This window comes from Mus musculus, chromosome 11 (genome assembly GCF_000001635.26).
Source record: "Mus musculus strain C57BL/6J chromosome 11, GRCm38.p6 C57BL/6J".
NCBI classification, from domain to species: domain Eukaryota; kingdom Metazoa; phylum Chordata; class Mammalia; order Rodentia; family Muridae; genus Mus; species Mus musculus.
Window position 1 is genome coordinate 105,692,742 of NC_000077.6, and position 19,993 is coordinate 105,712,734.

Sequence of the window (19,993 nt, forward strand, 5' to 3'; positions counted from 1 at the left end):
TGATTTGCAGGAAGAATTTGCCAAGTTTGAAAGACTAGAAAATTGTTATCAGAGCTTAACTAGGGATTCTAGCAGGGCCTTAGGAAACCAGAACATCAGCAATAATATAGTTACTGAAGGGCAGATTCATGAAGTAGCAAGTGAGAAGGAAGAAAGAGTCTATTGAAAATCAAACTAGAGGGCATTTGTGTACATATTCTAGTAACGAATTTGTCTACACTTTGTGTGTGCCAGAACTTTGTATTAAGAGTAAATTCAAAGCAATTGACTAATTTGGTAGAGGGAATTTCAAGATAGCATAGCATTTAGGGTGTGTCAATATCACTGGCTGCTTTTAGCCAGGTTTGAAGTAAGGATTTTGAGAGCAACAACCACCTCAACAATTTGAAAAATGTGCATTTTGTCAGAAAAGGAAAACATTTCAAGTGTTGCCACCTGAATTTTTGATCTTAGCCATTCTGACTGGTGTGAGGTAGAATCTCAGGGTTGTTTTGATTTGCATTTCCCTGATGATTAAGGATGTTGAACATTTTTTCAGGTGCTTCTCAGCCTTTCGGTATTCCTCAGTTGAGAAGTCTTTGTTTATCTCTGTACCCCATTTTCTAATGGGGTTATTTGAATTTCTGGAGTCCAGCTTCTTGAACTCTTTGTATATATTGGATATTAGTCCCCTATCAGATTTAGGATTGGTAAAAATCCTTTCCTACTCTGTTGGCTTTTTTGTCTTATTGACAGTGTCTTTTGCCTTACAGAAGCTTTGCAATTTTATGAGGTCCCATTTGTCGATTCTTGATCATACAGCACAAGCCATTGCTGTACTATTCAGGAATTTTTCCCCTGTGCCCATATCTTCAAGGCTTTTCCTCACTTTCTCCTCCATAAATTTCAGTGTCTCTGGTTTTATTTGGAGTTCTTTGATTCACTTAGACTTGAGCTTTGTACAAGGAGATAAGAATGGATCAATTTGCATTCTTCTACATGCTAACTGCCAGTTGTACCAGCACCATTTGTTGAAAATGCTGTCTTTTTTCCACTGGATGGTTTTTGTTCCCTTGTCAAAGATCAAGTGACCATAGGTGTGTGGGTTCATTCTGGGTCTTCCATTCTATTCCACTGATCTACCTGCCTGTTGCTGTACCAGTATCATGCATTTTTTATCACAATTGCTCTGTAGTACAGCTTAAGGTCAGGCATGGTGATTCCATCAGAGGTTCTTTTATTGTTGAGAATAGTTTTTGCTATCCTAAGTTTTTTTGTTATTCCAGATGAATTTGCAAATTGTCCTTTCTAACTGAGTGAAGAATTGAGTTGGAATTTTGAGGGGGATTGCATTGAATCTGTAGATTGCTTTTGGCAAGATAGCCATTTTGACTATATTAATCCTGCCAATCTATGAGCATGGGAGATCTTCTCATATTCTGAGATCTTCTTCAGTTTCTTTCTTCAGAGACTTGAAGTTCTTGTCATACAGATCTTTTACTTCCTTAGAGTCACACCAAGGTATTTTATATTTTTTGTGACTATTGTGAAGGGTGTTGTTTCCCTAATTTCTTTCTCATCCTGTTTATCCTTTGTGTAGAGAAAGGTAATTTTATATCCAGCTACTGCACTGAAGTTGTTTATCAGGTTTAGGAGTTCTCTAGTGGAATTGGGAGGTGGTCTGGAGGTTAGTGCCACCAACAAAGCAAGTGCTTTGCAGGGGGATGATAGAAAACAATGCATTGAGGGCATCACTAAGATTGACCAGGCTCCACTCAATGTAAGCATTGGTTAGCATTGTTTTCTCCAGCACCTCTGTATTGACAGTTGATGACTGTCATGCTGACTCTCCATTTCCCTGATGGCTGAAGATGCTGAGCATTTTAACATATTTCCTATTCCATTTCATTTAGGACTGGCCATTCAATTCATTTTGTTGATGGATATTTGTTCTCTTGTAGTGTTTAGTTTCTGAGTTTTTATGAAATTCTTCATAATAATCTTTTGTAGGATGAATAGCTAACAAAGATATCTCCACTTCTTGACTTTAATTGTTTACTTTGTTGTGCAGAAACTTTTCAGTGTTATAAATCTCATTCCTTAGTTCCTGCTGTTATTTCCTGAGCTACCAGAGTCTGATTTTGAAAGTTTGTGCTCATATCATGAAATGTTTTTTCCTAGTTAAGTAGTCTCAAAGTTTTGCGTGTTATATTACAATTTTGATCCACTTTTAAATTTAATTTATACAGAGTTAGAGAAGGGAATTTAATGTCAGTCTTTTGCATATACATAGCTTTCCCAGTATCATTTGTTAAGAGGCTTCTTTTTGACATCGTGAGTTTTTGACTGCTTTGTAAAGAATTAGATGGTTGTAACTGTGAGGTTATTTCTGAGTCTCTCTTTGGTTTGAGTATGAATTTGTGCCAGTGTCATGTAATTTTTCTTTTTATTTTTGAGCAGAATTATTTTAATTATCTGAGGTGTTTGTAGTTCCATGTGTTTTTTTTCTATTGTAGCCCCCTACATTTATATGAAGACTATTATTGATATTCTGATGGCAATTGCACTGAATCTATCCATAGCTTTTTGGTACTATAAACCATTTTAACAATATTATGCTCATTCTTTTACTTGAGATATATTTCTATCTTCTTGTATCTTCTTCAATTTCTTTCTTAAGTAATTTATAGTTTTCATTGTAGAGGGGTCTTTAATATTTTTACGTTTATGGCTAGGTTTTTTGTTACTGTATTTTGTTTTGTGGCTATTCTGAGTGGATTGTTTTCTGATTTAAATTTTAGAGCGTTGCATATTAGTATATACAGAAACTACTTATTTTCATATACTCTTTTTATCTTCCTACTTGGCTAAAAATGTATAAGATCTAAGAATGTTCTAGATGAGCCTTTAAAGTTAAGAATGGTGCCGGGCAGTGGTGGCACACGCCTTTAATCCCAGCACTTGGGAGGCAGAGGCAGGCGGATTTCTGAGTTTGAGGCCAGCCTGGTCTACAGAGTGAGCTCCAGAAGAGCCAGAGTTATACAGAGAAACCCTGTCTCAAAAAAAGGGAAAGAAAGAGAGAGAGAAAGAGAGAGAGAAAGAGAGAAAGAAAGAGAGAAAGAAAGAAAGAAAGAAAGAAAGAAAGAAAGAAAGAAAGAAAGAAAGAAAGAGGAAAAAAGATGGCATTGTCTATAAATAAGCATAATTTCACCTGTTTTTAAAATTTCTATCACCTTTATATCTATCTCTTGCCTTTTGTTCTATCCAAGAATAAAGTACTATATGAATAAGAATAGAGAAAGTGGACATCTTACTGTGTTCTTAAATAAAGTAATTTCTATCCTTCAGTCAGTTTCATGTTGTCTATAAACATCTATCTTGAACAGCCATTTTTGTTTTATAGCTAGCTCATCTGAACTTTTGTCATAAAGGAATGTTTAAACCTAAAGGGATTTTTTTTCTGCATCTGTTTAGATTTTCTTGTGACTTTGTCCAGGCTTCTAATTATGTACTGTGTTACATTTACTGACTTGCATATGTTGAATCTTTCATGCAGTACTTGAACATAACCAATTTGATCATGGTATGTGATCTTTCCAGTGTGTTACTGATTTTAGGATACTAGTATTTCGTTGAAGATATATATATATATATATATATATATATTTCATTCAAGAGGTTACAGTTTTCTTTTTGGCTATATTTTTCTCTTTTGTTCATTCAACAGCTTAGTTACAGTTTTCTTCTAGGTTGTATCTTTCTTTTGGCAGGGGTGGGGAGGGGGTTGGGGGAGTAGAGAGGGTGATAGGATCTCATTCTTTCATTCACATAGATCTGAAACTTACTATTAGCCCAGGATGGCTTTAAAATCATGGCATGGCATTGCTCCTGTCTTACTCTCCCAAGGGCTGAGATTATAGGTGTGAGCCACTACATCCTACTCTATGTGCTTTTGGCATTAGGGTAGTGCTAGATTTGTAAACTGATCTTAGAAGTATTCCCATTTCAATTTAATGGAGTCCCAATGTTCTTTTTTTCTTTTTTTTTTCTTTTTCTTTTTTTTTTTTTTTGTTTTGTTTTGTTTTTTTGAGGCAGGGTTTCTCTGTGTAGCCCTGGCTGTCCTGGAACTCACTTTGTAGACCAGGCTGGCCTTGAACTCAGAAATCCGCCTGTCTCTGCCTCCCAAGTGCTGGGATTAAAGGCGTGCACCACCACACCCGGCCCCAATGTTCTTAAAGGTCTACTAAAATTCATCAGTGTCTGTTCCAGGATCTCCATCTTTCTTGGGAGATGTTTAGTTACTGTTTTTATCTTAATGAGGTTTGATTTGTTTGGCATATCATCTATATCACATGTTCCATTTTTTTAAAAGACTTTTGCAAGTTTTTGGAATATGTAAAATTTTAAAATATCCCATAATGATCCTCTGGCTCTTAGTGCTGTCTCTTGTTATTCATTCTTTTGTTTCTTGTGGTTAGCTGTCATTAGGTTTATCAACTTTTCTTATCCTTTTAATGAATTAGTTCTTTTGTTGTTGTTGATCCTTTATACTGTTCTTTTTAGTAAAGTTTAGTTTCATTGATTTCAGCTCTGATATTAATTCTATATTTCACCTACTGTAATAATTTTTGATTGGCTAGCTAAGACTTTATGTATCATTAGGCTATTTATTTGATATCACTGACTTTTTAAACGTAGATAACTCATGAATCCCTTTAGAATGTCTTCACAACATCCCACAGATATTGGTACCTGGCATTTCGTTTTCATTTGATTAGGGATTTCAAAATTTACCCCTTTACTCAGGTCTCACCTTTATTTCAAAAGTGTAGTCGCAATTCAACCATCATATTTTTGGATAGAATCTGTAGGCTTCCCTTGACTCTAATTTTTAGTTTTATTTCATTCTTAACTGATAAAATTCAGAAATTTCTTTCATTTTTTTTGTATTTATTAGGGCTTATTTTATGGCCTAACCTATAATATGCTTTAATAACATTTTTAGGTCTCTATAATTGGGGTAGAGGTACCTCTCACAGATACCGTAGGCTATTACATAAAAAGCCCAGGGCCCATTAACCTTCCCAAACAATATGGGATATTACCGTTGCTCTTAGTTATGCTCCAGAACTTGATGGTAAAACCCTATTGCCTATTACATACACTGTATATACTTTAGTCATAGAATATGGAGGATCAAGCTGATACCGACCCGGAAGCTCCATTTCTGCTAGCTAGCTTTTTTAGTGCTGGAAGTTTCCATATGCTATCAGAAAAAGAAAACGATCAATGTCTTACACAGCTGTGAACCTGGTATGCTGTAGTAACAACTGGCCTGGCAGGATGTGTCTGCTGATTTAATCATAGTGCAAATGTGATTAAAGTAACCAACAACTCTCTGATTGGCTTTTAAGCCTGCTCCACAAGGTAGAACCCATGCTTGGTGTCATTAATTGGGCGAAATCCCTGCTGCTGGCTAAGCCATAATCCCTAGGGGAAAACCTAATAGTATTAGTAATAGCCATTCCCTAAGTTTTGTTTGTTTGTTTGTTTGTTTGTTTGTGAGTGACATGTTCTCTCTTAGTAGTCCTCTTCTGTAGACTAGGCTGGCCTTGAACTCACCTATATCCTCCTACCTCTGCCTCCAAAGTGCTGAGATTAAATGTGTATATCACCAGGCCCAGCAGTTACTATCTTTATATGTACATATAGGATAGTTCATTTGTCAGCCCTTATCAATAAAGCTGCTTTTATAGCAGATTGTTAGTACTACAAAAGACTCATAACTGGTCCTTGTGAACTGCTCCCCTTTAAATGAGACAGCTATGTCATACTCCATCCCTCCAAGACTTGGGGATAATTGAAAATGAGGGGGCAGAAAGATCATCAGAACCAGAGATGGTGAGTACCTGCAGTGAAACAGTGTTTGTGGGACATGACATGTTCGTGTTTAACAATTTGAAATAGAATATTCCACACTGTCTCAGTTTTAGCATTTCTGTTGAGAGAGCTGATAAGCTCTGATTTGTTTGCCTTTATAAGCAATATGGAGCTACTTTTACAGCCTTTCGTATTCTTTCTTTGTTTTGACTTGATGGAATTTTGACGATAATGTGACAATGTGACATAGAGAGTTTAATTTCTGGCTATGTCTATTTGGGTCTTAAATGCCTTTTGTACTTGAAGTTTTTTATTTTCTTGGACTAAAGAAAATTTCTGGTGTGGTTTCATTGCATTTGTCTTCTCTGGCTTTCATTTGCAGCTCCCTCTACTCCTTTCTCTATTCCTTAGGTTTGGTCTCTTGATCCACACACAGTTCCTGAAAGTTGGAGTCACATTTATTGATTGTGTACCTTGTTGTTGAGGTTTTTTTCTTTTGTAATTTAAATGTAATAATTTCTCAACTTTGTCTTCAATCTCTATTCTATTGGTGATACTTTCCACTGATTTTAAGAATTTATTGGTTAAGCTTTTCTTTTCTAGCAAGACATGGTAGTACATGTCTTTAATCCAAGCACTTGGGAGTCAGAACCAGGTGTATTTCTGTGATTTTGAGGCCACCCTGATCTACAAAGTATGTTTCAGGACATCCAGTGCTACACAGTGAAACCCAGTCGCAAAATCACCCCCCACCCAAAAGCCTTTCATTTACAAGATTTTGTTTCCCTAGAGTCTCTGGCTTATTAGTGAATTTCTCATCTGAATCTTGAACTGACTTCTTTGTTTCATTCATCTGTTTAGTCATCTCTTCTTGATGTCATTGAGAGCATTGTGTAAAAATTAGACTGTCAAATTTGTTGGTTTTTCAGCCATTTCCATGTATTTAGATTGGTTACTATGAAGCAGAGAACTTCTGAAAAAGGGACATTCTGTTGCTTCATTATAGTTCCTGCATTTCTACTTAGTGATATCTGTATCTTTTGGAATGAATGTATCCTCCGATTTTCATAAGTGTCTTCCTGGTAACTTGTTCTTTTCAGTCAGGGGAGAAATCAGATTGCAGTTATAAAAGCTCAAAAGCAAACCAGATATTTAAATATAGTGGAAAGCAACTGAAATATTTAAATATAGTGAAAACCAACTATATTCCCAATAAGGGTAGGAAATAAAGTTTCAAGATACTACCTTGGTATTCATATTATTAGTCCAGTATTGGGCATTGTATTAATTCTCTGTCAGAATTTAAAACAGAAATTCTGAGGGGGGCGGAGAGAGGGAGGCACCAGCACTTTTTAAAGCACAGATAGTAATATTATAAGGCCAGGGATCCTCAGTCTTTGGCCATTGTCTGACGAAGTGCCCCACCCAGAACCATTCCCTAAAGGCTGGGCAGGCCCCTGGCATTTAATGTGAAAAATTAAGGATTTAAAAGTTACCAAAGGCAAACGTATTAGCAAATAATAGTAATGCAAACTAAGGGACAGAGAAAGGAAAAAGGAGAGAAAAGGCAAAAGTAGGAAAGAAGACTGGGATAAAAACATGAGAGATAATGGTGAGAGGAAATAAAATATTAACACAATTAATGAGCAAAGCAAAATAATCCAGATAAAGCCAAACAAGTCAAATAGATGAATATTAAGTGGATAATGGAGATACTTTTCTGCCACCTCATCAAGGGAGTGAATTACAAGATAGTGGTTTGGTTTCTGTTTTCTCAGCAGGTTAGGCTTAAAATGGCAATTTGTAGACTGAGCTTCACCATGCATAACCAGTTGGAGCCTGTCAGTTGCTAAGACCTCTGTCAGGTTGAGTACTTGTCTGTTGTTCTGCATATGCAAGCCCAGCAACACAGCCAGTGTAGGAACTACTTTCAGCTTACTCTCACGATAAGCCTGTGATCACCTGATTTATTGCTCCCTTGCACCAGAGGCCTTCTGCCAGTATGATACCTGGTGTGGGAAAGGCTGAGTAGTAGTTGTATTGAAACCTAATGTGCTCTAGGCTCCAAGTAATGCATAAAAGAGTCAAACCAAAGCAGTGTGCTCTTCCCTGTCTCCACCCCATCCTCCCACCTTAGTACAAAATACAAAAGTAGGGCACCAAGTGATACAGTGTGATACAAGTGATGAGGAGACTTTCCCTGTCTGTTCCAACCTCCATGTGTGATACACTATTTGGTCTCACTCTTTTTTGCAGAGCTCAATCTGCAGTTCCCTAATAGAAAAGCCGTAGCATGCCGTGTTTTCACTTGCTCTTCAGTGACTAGGCTCTCCATTAATGACACATTGATGGGGTACTGAACCTGATATCTGCTGACTAGCCTAGTACCATAGTGATCAACATAGACCAGCTGTTCCACAGTCAAACTGCAGGTTAATAAGAATAAAGTAAGTTGCTTTTCTGCTGAATTTCAGAGATTGCTAGTTTTCTAAAAAAAAGTTATTAGGCAGCCTAATTCTGTTAATATTCACCAATATTTTACTTGAAGCATACATTTTTAGATTTTGTTTGTAGCATCAATGAGTTCAAGCATAATTTTATAGGACAAAAAAGATAAAAAGAAAATGTTTCTAACCAGAGAAATGAACTAGGACATCCAAACTGGACTAATTGCACTATGACTCCTTAAGGATTATCAGATCCTAAAACTGTCAGCTCATTTTTAACAGTGGGACATCCTGAGAGCTGGTACTTCACTAAATGAGATGCAGCATTGAATACATTCCTTCATAAAAACTCTAGTGCTGGTTGTGATCACCAAAGGACTCGTTTGTAAATTACCATAATGGAATATCTCTTTGATTACAAATCTGTTAAATAATATAATTTTGTATAAATCAATTTCAGATGTTTTGAAAGCCCAGTGATTAGATAAACAGACTTGAAAAGATAGGTCTATGAGATGCATTGTTCATCTGATCAGGCAGGGGCAGGGAGAGGGAAAATAGAACATACTAAACACAGTGATCAGAGACGGTTAATAAAGTTTCAAGATGCTGGTAGAAGTTCTAAAATTCAATGATAACTAATAAATTCTATATTTCTGCCTCGTGAATAATGGTGGCACATTAGTAGTGATCAGAACTAAGGTAGTGGTAGGAGAGTGGACAGAAAATGGAATTTTGGAATATATTTTAGATTGGTAATCTACAGAACTGTTAGTCATGTATTGCAAAGATTGATAAAGGAAGAATTGAGAGATGATTTATAGGTTTCTGAATTGAAAAAATATGTAGTTAGAGATAAATGCCCATGTCATTCTTCACTGAACTACAGTTCACAAATCATTAAACTCAACATTCCCAAGTATTCCATTGACTCTTAGCAGTCACTGTGCTGTACGAACATCACTGCACTCTTATCCATCATCCCAAAAGAAAACACCAGGCCCTTTGAGCAGCTGTCCCTTCCCTTTCCTGGGATGATCTGAAAACCAAATTGGATTCATCTCTCCAGAGCATCTACATATAAGCAGAATCATATTGTATGTGACTTTTTGTGACTTCTTTCAAAGCTTCAAGACTTTTTGAACTGTATGTCATATGTCAGACCATCATCCCTTTGACAGCTAAATATTTAATTTATTGAAATATATATATATCCCACCACATTTATCAGGCTATGACATTTGAGTTGTTTCTACTTTTGGCTATTATGAATAATGGTACTGCAAATATTCATGTTGAAGTGTTGGTTGTAAACCTGTGTTCAGTGCTTTTGGCTGTATACATGAAAGAACAAACTGAGTCATATTGTGATTCTGTGTTTAACTTTTGGATGAACCACCTGTTTTACACAGAAGCTACACCATATCTCACCCCTGTCATTATATGATAGCTTCATTTTTCTATACACTTAACAATTGTTTGGGGTTATTTGGATTGGTAATCTTCAGAAGTGTGTCCAAAGGGTTGGTAAGAGAAAAAAAATTAGCAATGATTTCTAAGGTTCTGAACTAAAAAATTATATGGTTAGAGGTGTTATTCTTTATTGAACTACAATTCATAAACCATAGCACACACATAAAGTTCACATACCATAGCACACATGTATAATTCACATACCATGCAACACACATACCCATATCAATATCAGAGGGCAACTTGCAAGAATGAGTTCTTTCTTTCCACCATGTGGGTTCTGGGAATTGAGCTCAGGTCATCAGATTTGGCAACAAACATTCTTACCTGCTGAGCCTTCTCACTAGCCTGTTATTTTAAAAGTATCCATTTATTCTTTTCTTTGTTCTTAAAAGCCTTATCTATCTTAGTGGCTATAAAGAAGGGTCTGTTTGACTTTGATTTACTTTTATATAAGGATTGTTCAGCATATTTTCAAATGCAAAGGGGCAATTTATGAGTCCTTTATAAATATTTGCTTAAGTCCTTTGCCCAATTTTTAATTGTGTGTCTTTTTGTTGTTGGGTTGTAAGAGTTCTTTATATATTATAAACCCTAGACTCATCAAAAATATTTGCAAATATTTTTCCATTGTGAGAATTGTATTTTCATTTTTTCTTGAAAAATTTTTATTAATTTATTTTTTACACTCCATATTTAATACCCCCCATCCACCCTCTGACTGTTCCATATCCCATACCTCCTCCCTACCCCCACACCCCTATATTTTCGGTTTTTAAATAGCGTTCTTTGCTACCCAAAGTGGTTTTTTTGTTTGGTTTGGTTTTAAATAAAATACAGTGTATTCACTTTTCTCTTGCTCATGCTTTGGTACTATTTATTCAAGAACACATTCCCAATTTTGTAAAGTTACTCTTTTTAAAAAAAAAATACACTTTTTGCATTAAAAAAAACCCAAACACTTTTTTTTGCCAAGTTTTATTTTTATTTATTTTTCTGTACCTTTTTTTTTTTTTGACAATTTCATACCAGTGTTTGAGACTGTATTCAGATCTCTCATTACTGTCTTTAGCCTCTCCCACAAGTAGCCTTTCTCTCTTGAGACCAGGTCTTATGTAATATCTTTTTTTTTTTTTTTATTCACAACTTTATTTTCTCTGGGGACTGTCTTCTTTTTTTTCCCATTTTTTATTAGGTATTTAGCTCATTTACATTTCCAATGCTATACCAAAAGTCCCCCATACCCACCCCCCCACTCCCCTACCCACCCACTCCCCCTTTTTGGCCCTGGCGTTCCCCTGTACTGGGGCATATAAAGTTTGCAAGTCCAATGGGCCTCTCTTTGCAGTGATGGCCGACTAGGCCATCTTTTGATACATATGTAGCTAGAGACAAGAGCTCCGGGGTACTGCTTAGTTCATATTGTTGTTCCACCTATAGGGTTGCAGTTACCTTTAGTTCCTTGGGTGCTTTCTCTAGTTCCTCCATTGGGGGCCCTGTGGTCCATTCAATAGCTGACTGTGAGCATCCACTTCTGTGTTTGCTAGGCCCTGGCATAGTCTCACAAGAGACAGCTATATCTGGGTCCTTTCAGCAAAATCTTGCTAGTGTATGCAATGGTGTCAGCGTTTGGAAGCTGATCATGGGATGGATCTCTGGATATGGCAATCACTAGATGGTCCATCCTTTCGTCACAGCTCCAAATTTTGTCTCTTTAACTCCTTCCATGGGTATTTTGTTTCCTATTCTAAGAAGGGGCAAAGTGTCCACACTTTGGTCTTCGTTCTCTTGAGTTTAATGTGTTTAGCAAATTGTATCTTATATCTTGGGTATCCTAAGTTTCTGGGCTAATATCCACTTATCAGTGAGTACATATTGTGAGAGCTCCTTTGTGATTGGGTTACCTCACTCAGGATGATGCCCTCCAGGTCCATCCATTTGCCTAGGAATTTCATAAATTCATTCTTTTTAATAGCTGAGTAGTATTCCATTGTGTAAATGTACCACATGTTCTGTATCCATTCCTCTGTTGAGGGGCATCTGGGTTCTTTCCAGCTTCTGGCTATTATAAACAAGGCTGCTATGAACATAGTGGAGCATGTGTTCTTCTTACCGGTTGGGGCATCTTCTGGATATATGCCCAGAAGAGGTATTGCTGGATCTTCCGGTAGTACTATGTCCAATTTTCTGAGGAACCGCCAGACGGATTTCCAGAGTGGTTGTACAAGCTTGCAATCCCACCAACAATAGAGGAGTGTTCCTCTTTCTCCACATCCTCCCAGCATCTGCTGTCACCTGAATTTTTCATTTTAGCCATTCTGACTGGTGTGAGGTGGAATCTCAGGGTTGTTTTGATTTGCATTTCCCTGATGATTAAGGATGTTGAACATTTTTTCAGGTGCTTCTCAGCCCTTCAGTATTCCTCAGTTGAGAAATCTTTGTTTAGCTCTGTACCCCATTTTTTAATGGGGTTATTTGATTTTATGGAGTCTACCTTCTTGAGTTCTTTATATATATTGGATATTAGTCCCCTGTCCGATTTGGGATAGGTAAAGATCCTTTCCCAATCTGTTGGTGGTCTTTTTGTCTTATTGACGGTGTCTTTTGCCTTGCAGAAGCTTTGCAATTTTATGAGGTCCCATTTATCAATTCTCGATCTTACAGCACAAGCCATTGCTGTTCTATTCAGGAATTTTTCCCCTGTACCCATATCTTCGAGGCTTTTCCCTACTTTCTCCTCTATAAGTTTCAGTGTCTCTGGTTTTATGTGGAGTTCCATAATCCACTTAGATTTGACCTTAGTACAAGGAGATAGTAATGGATCAATTCGCAATCTTCTACATGATAACAGTCAGTTGTGCCAGCACCATTTGTTGAAAATGTTGTCTTTTTTCCACTGGATGGTTTTAGCTCCCTTGTCAAAGATCAAGTGACCATAGGTGTGGGGGTTCATTCTGGGTCTTCAATTCTGTTCCATTGGTCTACTTGTCTGTCGCTATACCAGTACCACGCAGGTTTTTTTTTCTTTCCATTTTTTATTAGGTATTTAGCTCATTTACATTTCCAATGCTATACCAAAAGTCCCCCATACCCACCCACTCCCACTCCCCTACCCGCCCACTCCCCCTTTTTGGCCCTGGCGTTCCCATGTTCTGGGGCATATAAAGTTTGTGTGTCCAATGGGCCTCTCTTTCCGGTGATGGCCGTCTAGGCCATCCTTTGATACATATGCAGCTAGAGTCAAGAGCTCCGGGGTACTGGTTAGTTCATAATGTTGATCCACCTATAGGGTTGCAGATCCCTTTAGCTCCTTGGGTACTTTCTCTAGCTCCTCCATTGGGAGCCCTGTGATCCATCCATTAGCTGACTGTGGGCATCCACTTCTGTGTTTGCTAGGCCCCGGCATAGTCTCACAAGAGACAGTTACATCTGGGTCCTTTCGATAAAATCTTGCTAGTGTATGCAATGGTGTCAGCGTTTGGATGCTGATTATGGGGTGGATCCCTGGATAAGGCAGTATCTACATGGTCCATCCTTTCATCTCAGCTCCAAACTTTGTCTCTGTAACTCCTTCCAAGGGTGTTTTGTTCCCACTTCTAAGGAGGGGTATAGTGTCCACACTTCAGTCTTCATTTTTCTTGAGTTTCATGTGTTTAGGAAATTGTATCTTATATCTTGGGTGTCCTAGGTTTTGGGCTAATATCCACTTATCAGTGAGTACATATTGTGTGAGTTCCTTTGTGAATGTGTTACCTCACTCAGAATGATGCCCTCCAGGTCCATCCATTTGCCTAGGAATTTCATAAATTCATTCTTTTTAATAGCTGAGTAGTACTCCATTGTGTAGATGTACCACATTTTCTGTATCCATTCCTCTGTTGAGGGGCATCTGGGTTCTTTCCAGCTTCTGGCTATTATAAATAAGGCTGCTATGAACATAGTGGAGCATGTGTCCTTCTTACCAGTTGGGGCATCTTCTGGATATATGCCCAGGAGAGGTATTGCTGGATCCTCCGGTAGTACTATGTCCAATTTTCTGAGGAACCGCCAGACGGATTTCCAGAGTGGTTGTACAAGCCTGCAATCCCACCAACAGTGGAGGAGTGTTCCTCTTTCTCCACATCCTCGCCAGCATCTGCTGTCACCTGAATTTTTGATCTTAGACATTCTGACTGGTGTGAGGTGGAATCTCAGGGTTGTTTTGATTTGCATTTCCCTGATGATTAAGGATGTTGAACATTTTTTCAGGTGCTTCTCTGCCATTCGGTATTCCTCAGGTGAGAATTCTTTGTTCAGTTCTGAGCCCCATTTTTTAATGGGGTTATTTGATTTTCTGAAGTCCACCTTCTTGAGTTCTTTATATATGTTGGATATTAGTCCCCTATCTGATTTAGGATAGGTAAAGATCCTTTCCCAATCTGTTGGTGGTCTCTTTGTCTTATTGACGGTGTCTTTTGCCTTGCAGAAACTTTGGAGTTTCATTAGGTCCCATTTGTCAATTCTCGATCTTACAGCACAAGCCATTGCTGTTCTGTTCAGGAATTTTTCCCCTGTGCCCATATCTTCAAGGCTTTTCCCCACTTTCTCCTCTATAAGTTTCAGTGTCTTTGGTTTTATGTGAAGTTCTTTGATCCATTTAGATTTGACCTTAGTACAAGGAGATAAGTATGGAACGATTCGCATTCTTCTACATGATAACAACCAGTTGTGCCAACACCAATTGTTGAAAATGCTGTCTTTCTTCCACTGGATGGTTTTAGCTCCCTTGTTGAAGATCAAGTGACCATAGGTGTGTGGGTTCATTTCTGGGTCTTCAATTCTATTCCATTGGTCTACTTGTCTGTCTCTATACCAGTACCATGCAGTTTTTACCACAATTGCTCTGTAGTAAAGCTTTAGGTCAGGCATGGTGATTCCACCAGAGGTTCTTTTACCCTTGAGAAGAGTTTTTGCTATCCTAGGTTTTTTGTTATTCCAGATGAATTTGCAAATTGCTCCTTCTAATTCGTTGAAGAATTGAGTTGGAATTTTGATGGGGATTGCATTGAATCTGTAGATTGCTTTTGGCAAGATAGCCATTTTTACAATGTTGATCCTGCCAATCCATGAGCATGGGAGATCTTTCCATCTTCTGAGATCTTCTTTAATTTCTTTCTTCAGAGACTTGAAGTTTTTATCATACAGATCTTTCACTTCCTTAGTTAGAGTCACTCCGAGATATTTTATATTATTTGTGACTATTGAGAAGGGTGTTGTTTCCCTAATTTCTTTCTCAGCCTGTTTATTCTTTGTGTAGAGAAAGGCCATTGACTTGTTTGAGTTAATTTTATATCCAGCTACTTCACCAAAGCTGTTTATCAGGTTTAGGAGTTCTCTGGTGGAATTTTTAGGGTCACTTATATATACTATCATATCATCTGCAAAAAGTGATATTTTGACTTCCTCCTTTCCAATTTGTATCCCCTTGATCTCCTTTTGTTGTCGAATTGCTCTGGCTAATACTTCAAGTACTATGTTGAAAAGGTAGGGAGAAAGTGGGCAGCCTTGTCTAGTCCCTGATTTTAGTGGGATTGCTTCCAGCTTCTCTCCATTTACTTTGATGTTGGCTACTGGTTTGCTGTAGATTGCTTTTATCATGTTTAGGTATGGGCCTTGAATTCCTGATCTTTCCAGAACTTTTATCATGAATGGGTGTTGGATCTTGTCACATGCTTTTTCTGCATCTAACGAGATGATCATGTGTTTTTTTGTCTTTGAGTTTGTTTATATAGTGGATTACATTGATGGATTTTCGTATATTAAACCATCCCTGCATCCCTGGAATAAAACCTACTTGGTCAGGATGGATGATTGCTTTAATGTGTTCTTGGATTCGGTTAGCGAGAATTTTATTGAGGATTTTTGCATCGGTATTCATAAGAGAAATTGGTCTGAAGTTCTCTATCTTTGTTGGATCTTTCTGTGGTTTAGGTATCAGAGTAATAGTGGCTTCATAAAATGAGTTGGGTAGAGTACTTTCTACTTCTATCTTGTGAAAAAGTTTGTGCAGAACTGGAATTAGATCTTCTTTGAAGGTCTGATAGAACTCTGCACTAAACCCGTCTGGTCCTGGGCTTTTTTTGGCTGGGAGACTATTTATAACTGCTTCTATTTCTTTAGGGGATATGGGACTGTTTAGAAGGTCAACTTGATCCTGATTCAACTTTGGTACCTGGTATCTGTCCAGAAATTTGTCCATTTCGTCCAGGTTTTCCAGTTTTGTTGAGTATAGCCTTTTGTAGAAGGATCTGATGGTGTTTTGGATTTCTTCAGGATCTGTTGTTATGTCTCCCTTTTCAGTTTTGATTTTGTTAATTAGGATTTTGTCTCTGTGCCCTCTAGTGTGTCTAGCTAAGGGTTTATCTATCTTGTTGATTTTCTCAAAGAACCAACTCCTCGTTTGGTTAATTCTTTGAATAGTTCTTCTTGTTTCCACTTGGTTGATTTCACCCCTGAGTTTGATTATTTCCTGCAGTCTACTCCTGAATTTGCTTCCTTTTTTTCTAGAGCTTTTAGATGTGTTGTCAAGCTGCTAGTATGTGCTTTCTCTCGTTTCTTCATGGAGGCACTCAGAGCTATGAGTTTCCCTCTTAGAAATGCTTTCATTGTGTCCCAAAGGTTTGGGTACGTTGTGGCTTCATTTTCATTAAACTCTAAAAAGTCTTTAATTTCTTTCTTTATTCCTTCCTTGACCAAGGTATCATTGAGAAGAGTGTTGTTCAGTTTCCACTTGAGTGTTGGCTTTCTGTTATTTTTTTTTGTTATTGAAGATCAGCCTTAGTGCATGGTGATCTGATAGGATACATGGGACAATTTCAATATTTTTGAATCTGTTGAGGCCTGTTTTGTGACCTATTATGTGGTCAATTTTGGAGAAGGTACCATGAGGTGCTGAGAAGAAGGTATATCCTTTTGTTTTAGGATAAAATGTTCTGTAGATATCTGTCAGATCCATTTGTTTCATCACTTCTGTTAGTTTCAGTGTGTCCCTGTTTAGTTTCTGTTTCCATGATCTGTCCATTGGTGAAAGTGGTGTGTTGAAGTCTCCCACTATTATTGTGTGAGGTGCAATGTGTGTTTTGAGCTTTACTAAAGTTTCTTTAATGAACGTGGCTGCCCTTGTATTTGGAGCATAGATATTCAGAATTGAGAGTTCCTCTTGGAGGATTTTACCTTTGATGAGAACGAAGTGCCCCTCCTTGTCTTTTTTGATGACTTTGGGTTGGAAGTCAATCTTATCAGATATTAGGATGGCTACTCCAGCTTGTTTCTTCATACCATTTGCTTGGAAAATTGTTTTCCAGCCTTTTATTCTGAGGTAGTGTCTATCTTTTTCTCTGAGATGTGTCTCCTGTAAACAGCAAAATGTTGGGTCTTGTTTGTGTAGCCAGTTTGTTAGTCTATGTCTTTTTATTGGGGAGTTGAGACCATTGATGTTAAGAGATATTAAGGAAAAGTAATTGTTGCTTCCTGTTATTTTTGTTGTTAAAGTTGGCATTCTGTTCTTGTGGCTGTCTTCTTTTAGGTTTGTTGAGGGATTACCTTCTTGTTTTTTCTAGGGCATTGTTCCCGTTCTTGTATTGGTTTTTTTCTGTTATTAACCTTTGAAGGGCTGGATTCGTGGAGAGATAATGTGTGAATTTGGTTTTGTCGTGGAATACTTTGGTTTCTCCATCTATGGTAATTGAGAGTTTGGCTGGGTATAGTAGCCTGGGCTGGAATTTGTGTTCTCTTAGTGTCTGTATAACATCTGTCCAGGCTCTTCTGGCTTTCATAGTCTCTGGTGAAAAATCTGGTGTAATTCTGATGGGCTTGCCTTTGTATGTTACTTGACCTTTTTCCCTTACTGCTTTTAGTATTCTATCTTTATTTAGTGCATTTGTTGTTCTGATTATTATGTGTCGGGAGGAATTTCTTTTCTGGTCCAGTCTATTTGGAGTTCTGTAGGCTTCTTGTATGTTCATAGGTATCTCTTTCTTTATATTTGGGAAGTTTTCTTCAATAATTTTGTTGAAGATGTTTGCTGGTCCTTTGAGTTGAAAATCTTCATTCTCATCCACTCCTATTATCCGTAGGTTTGGTCTTCTCATTGTGTCCTGGATTTCCTGGATATTTTGAGTTAGGATCTTTTTGCATTTTCCATTTTCTTTGATTGTTGTGCCGATGTTCTCTATGGAATCTTCTGCACCTGAGATTCTCTCTTCCATCTCTTGTATTCTGTTGCTGATGCTCAAATCTATGGTTCCAGATTTCTTTCCTAGGGTTTCTATCTCCAGTGTTGCCTCACTTTGAGTTTTCTTTATTGTTTCTACTTCCCTTTTTAGGTCTAGTATGGTTTTGTTCATTTCCATCACCTGTTTGTATGTTTTTTCCTCTTTTTCTGTAAGGACTTCTACCTGTTTGATTGTGTTTTCCTATTTTTCTTTAAGGACTTGTAACTCTTTAGCAGTGTTCTCCTGTATTTCTTTAAGTGATTTATTAAAGTCCTTCTTGATGTCCTCTACCATCATCATGAGATATGCTTTTAAATCTAGGTCTAGGTTTTCGGGTGTGTTGGGGTGCCCTGGACTGGGCGAAGTGGGAGTGCTGGGTTCTGATGATGGTGAGTGGTCTTGGTTCCTGTTAGTAGGATTCCTACGTTTACCTTTCGCCATCTGCAATCTCTGGAGTTAGTAGTTATAGTTGACTCTGTTTAGAGATTGTTCTTCTGGTGATTCTGTTACCGTCTCTCAGCAGACCTGGGAGACAGATTCTCTCCTCTGAGTTTCAGTGCTCAGAGCACTCTCTGCTGGCAAGCTCTCTTACAGGGAAGGTGCGCAGATATCTTGTTTTTGGACCTCCTCCTGGTCGAAGAAGAAGGCCCAAAACAGGGCCTCTCTCAGAAGCTGTGTTGCTTTGGCAGTTCCCAGAAGCTGTCAGCTTCTGTGGTGCAGACTCTCACCTGTGCAGACTAAATTCCTAAGTTCCAGGGAGTCCTGGAACCAAGATGGCAACCGCTGCTCCTGAGGCTGAGGCCGCCTCCCGAGCCAGGCGGACACCTGTCCTCTGGTCTGGAGGGTGGCCGGCTGTCTGCAGCCTGCAAAGTGTACTGCCTCAGCGGCTCTGTGCTTCCGCCTGTCCCCAAAGCTGTCCGGTTCTCTGGCGCACCCTCTAACCTGTTCAGACTAATTTCCTAGGTCCCGCGGAGTCCCGGAACCCAGGTGGCGACCGCTGCTGCTGAGGCTGAGGCCGCCTCCCAAGCCAGGCGGACACCTGTCCTCTGGTCTGGACGGTGGCCGGCTACCACGCAGTTTTTAATCACAATTGCTCTGTAGTACAGCTTTAGGTCAGGCATGGTGATTCCACCAGAGGTTCTTTTATCCTTGAGAAGAGTTTTTGCTATCCTAGGTTTTTTGTTATTCCAGATGAATCTGCCAATTGCCCTTCCTAATTCGTTGAAGAATTGAGTTGGAATTTTGATGGGGATTGCATTGAATCTGTAGATTGCTTTTGGCAAGATAGCCATTTTTACTATATTGATCCTGCCAATCCATGAGCATGGGAGATCTTTCCATCTTCTGAGATCTTCTTTAATTTCTTTCTTCAGAGACATGAAGTTCTTGTCATACAGATCTTTCACTTCCTTAGTTAGAGTCACGCCTAGGTATTTTATATTATTTGTGGCTACTGAGAAGGGTGTTGTTTCCCTAATTTCTTTCTCAGCCTGTTTGTCCTTTGTGTAGAGAAAGGCCATTGACTTGTTTGAGTTAGTTTTATATCCAGCTACTTCCCAAACACTTTTTTAAGAATGTGTGGGTAACCGCATACCCACAGTGTGCATCTGGTGGTCAGAGGCTAGCTCGCAGGAGTTGGTTCTGATCTTTCATCATGTAGGTCCTGGGGTAGCTCAGGAGGTCAGTACCTGTGTTTGCTGAGCCTTCTCATTGGCCTACACTTCTGTTCTTTTGGCTCTTTAGTTATCATCCTAATATTTTCTAGTTATCTTGTCTATGTAAATTTGCCTTCAAAGCCATCCAAATTTTAATTCCTTTAATACTCTAAAATTCTAAATTTTAGTTTCTTAACATCTAAGCCTACTCCTTTAAATGTTGTACCTTGTTGATGAACACATTGTATTTTCTGTCAGATTATATTTGCTTTAGTTGGCTTTTTCTCCCTTGTTTGTTCTCATTCTC

At 38.3% G+C, this 19,993-nt stretch overlaps 1 protein-coding gene across 10 annotated transcripts in view; it reads left to right on the top strand.

Annotated features, from left to right (window-relative positions):
- Tanc2 (tetratricopeptide repeat, ankyrin repeat and coiled-coil containing 2) overlaps window positions 1-19,993 on the top strand; it is a 339,845-nt gene that overhangs the window by 103,282 nt on the left and 216,570 nt on the right. The window lies entirely within an intron of this gene.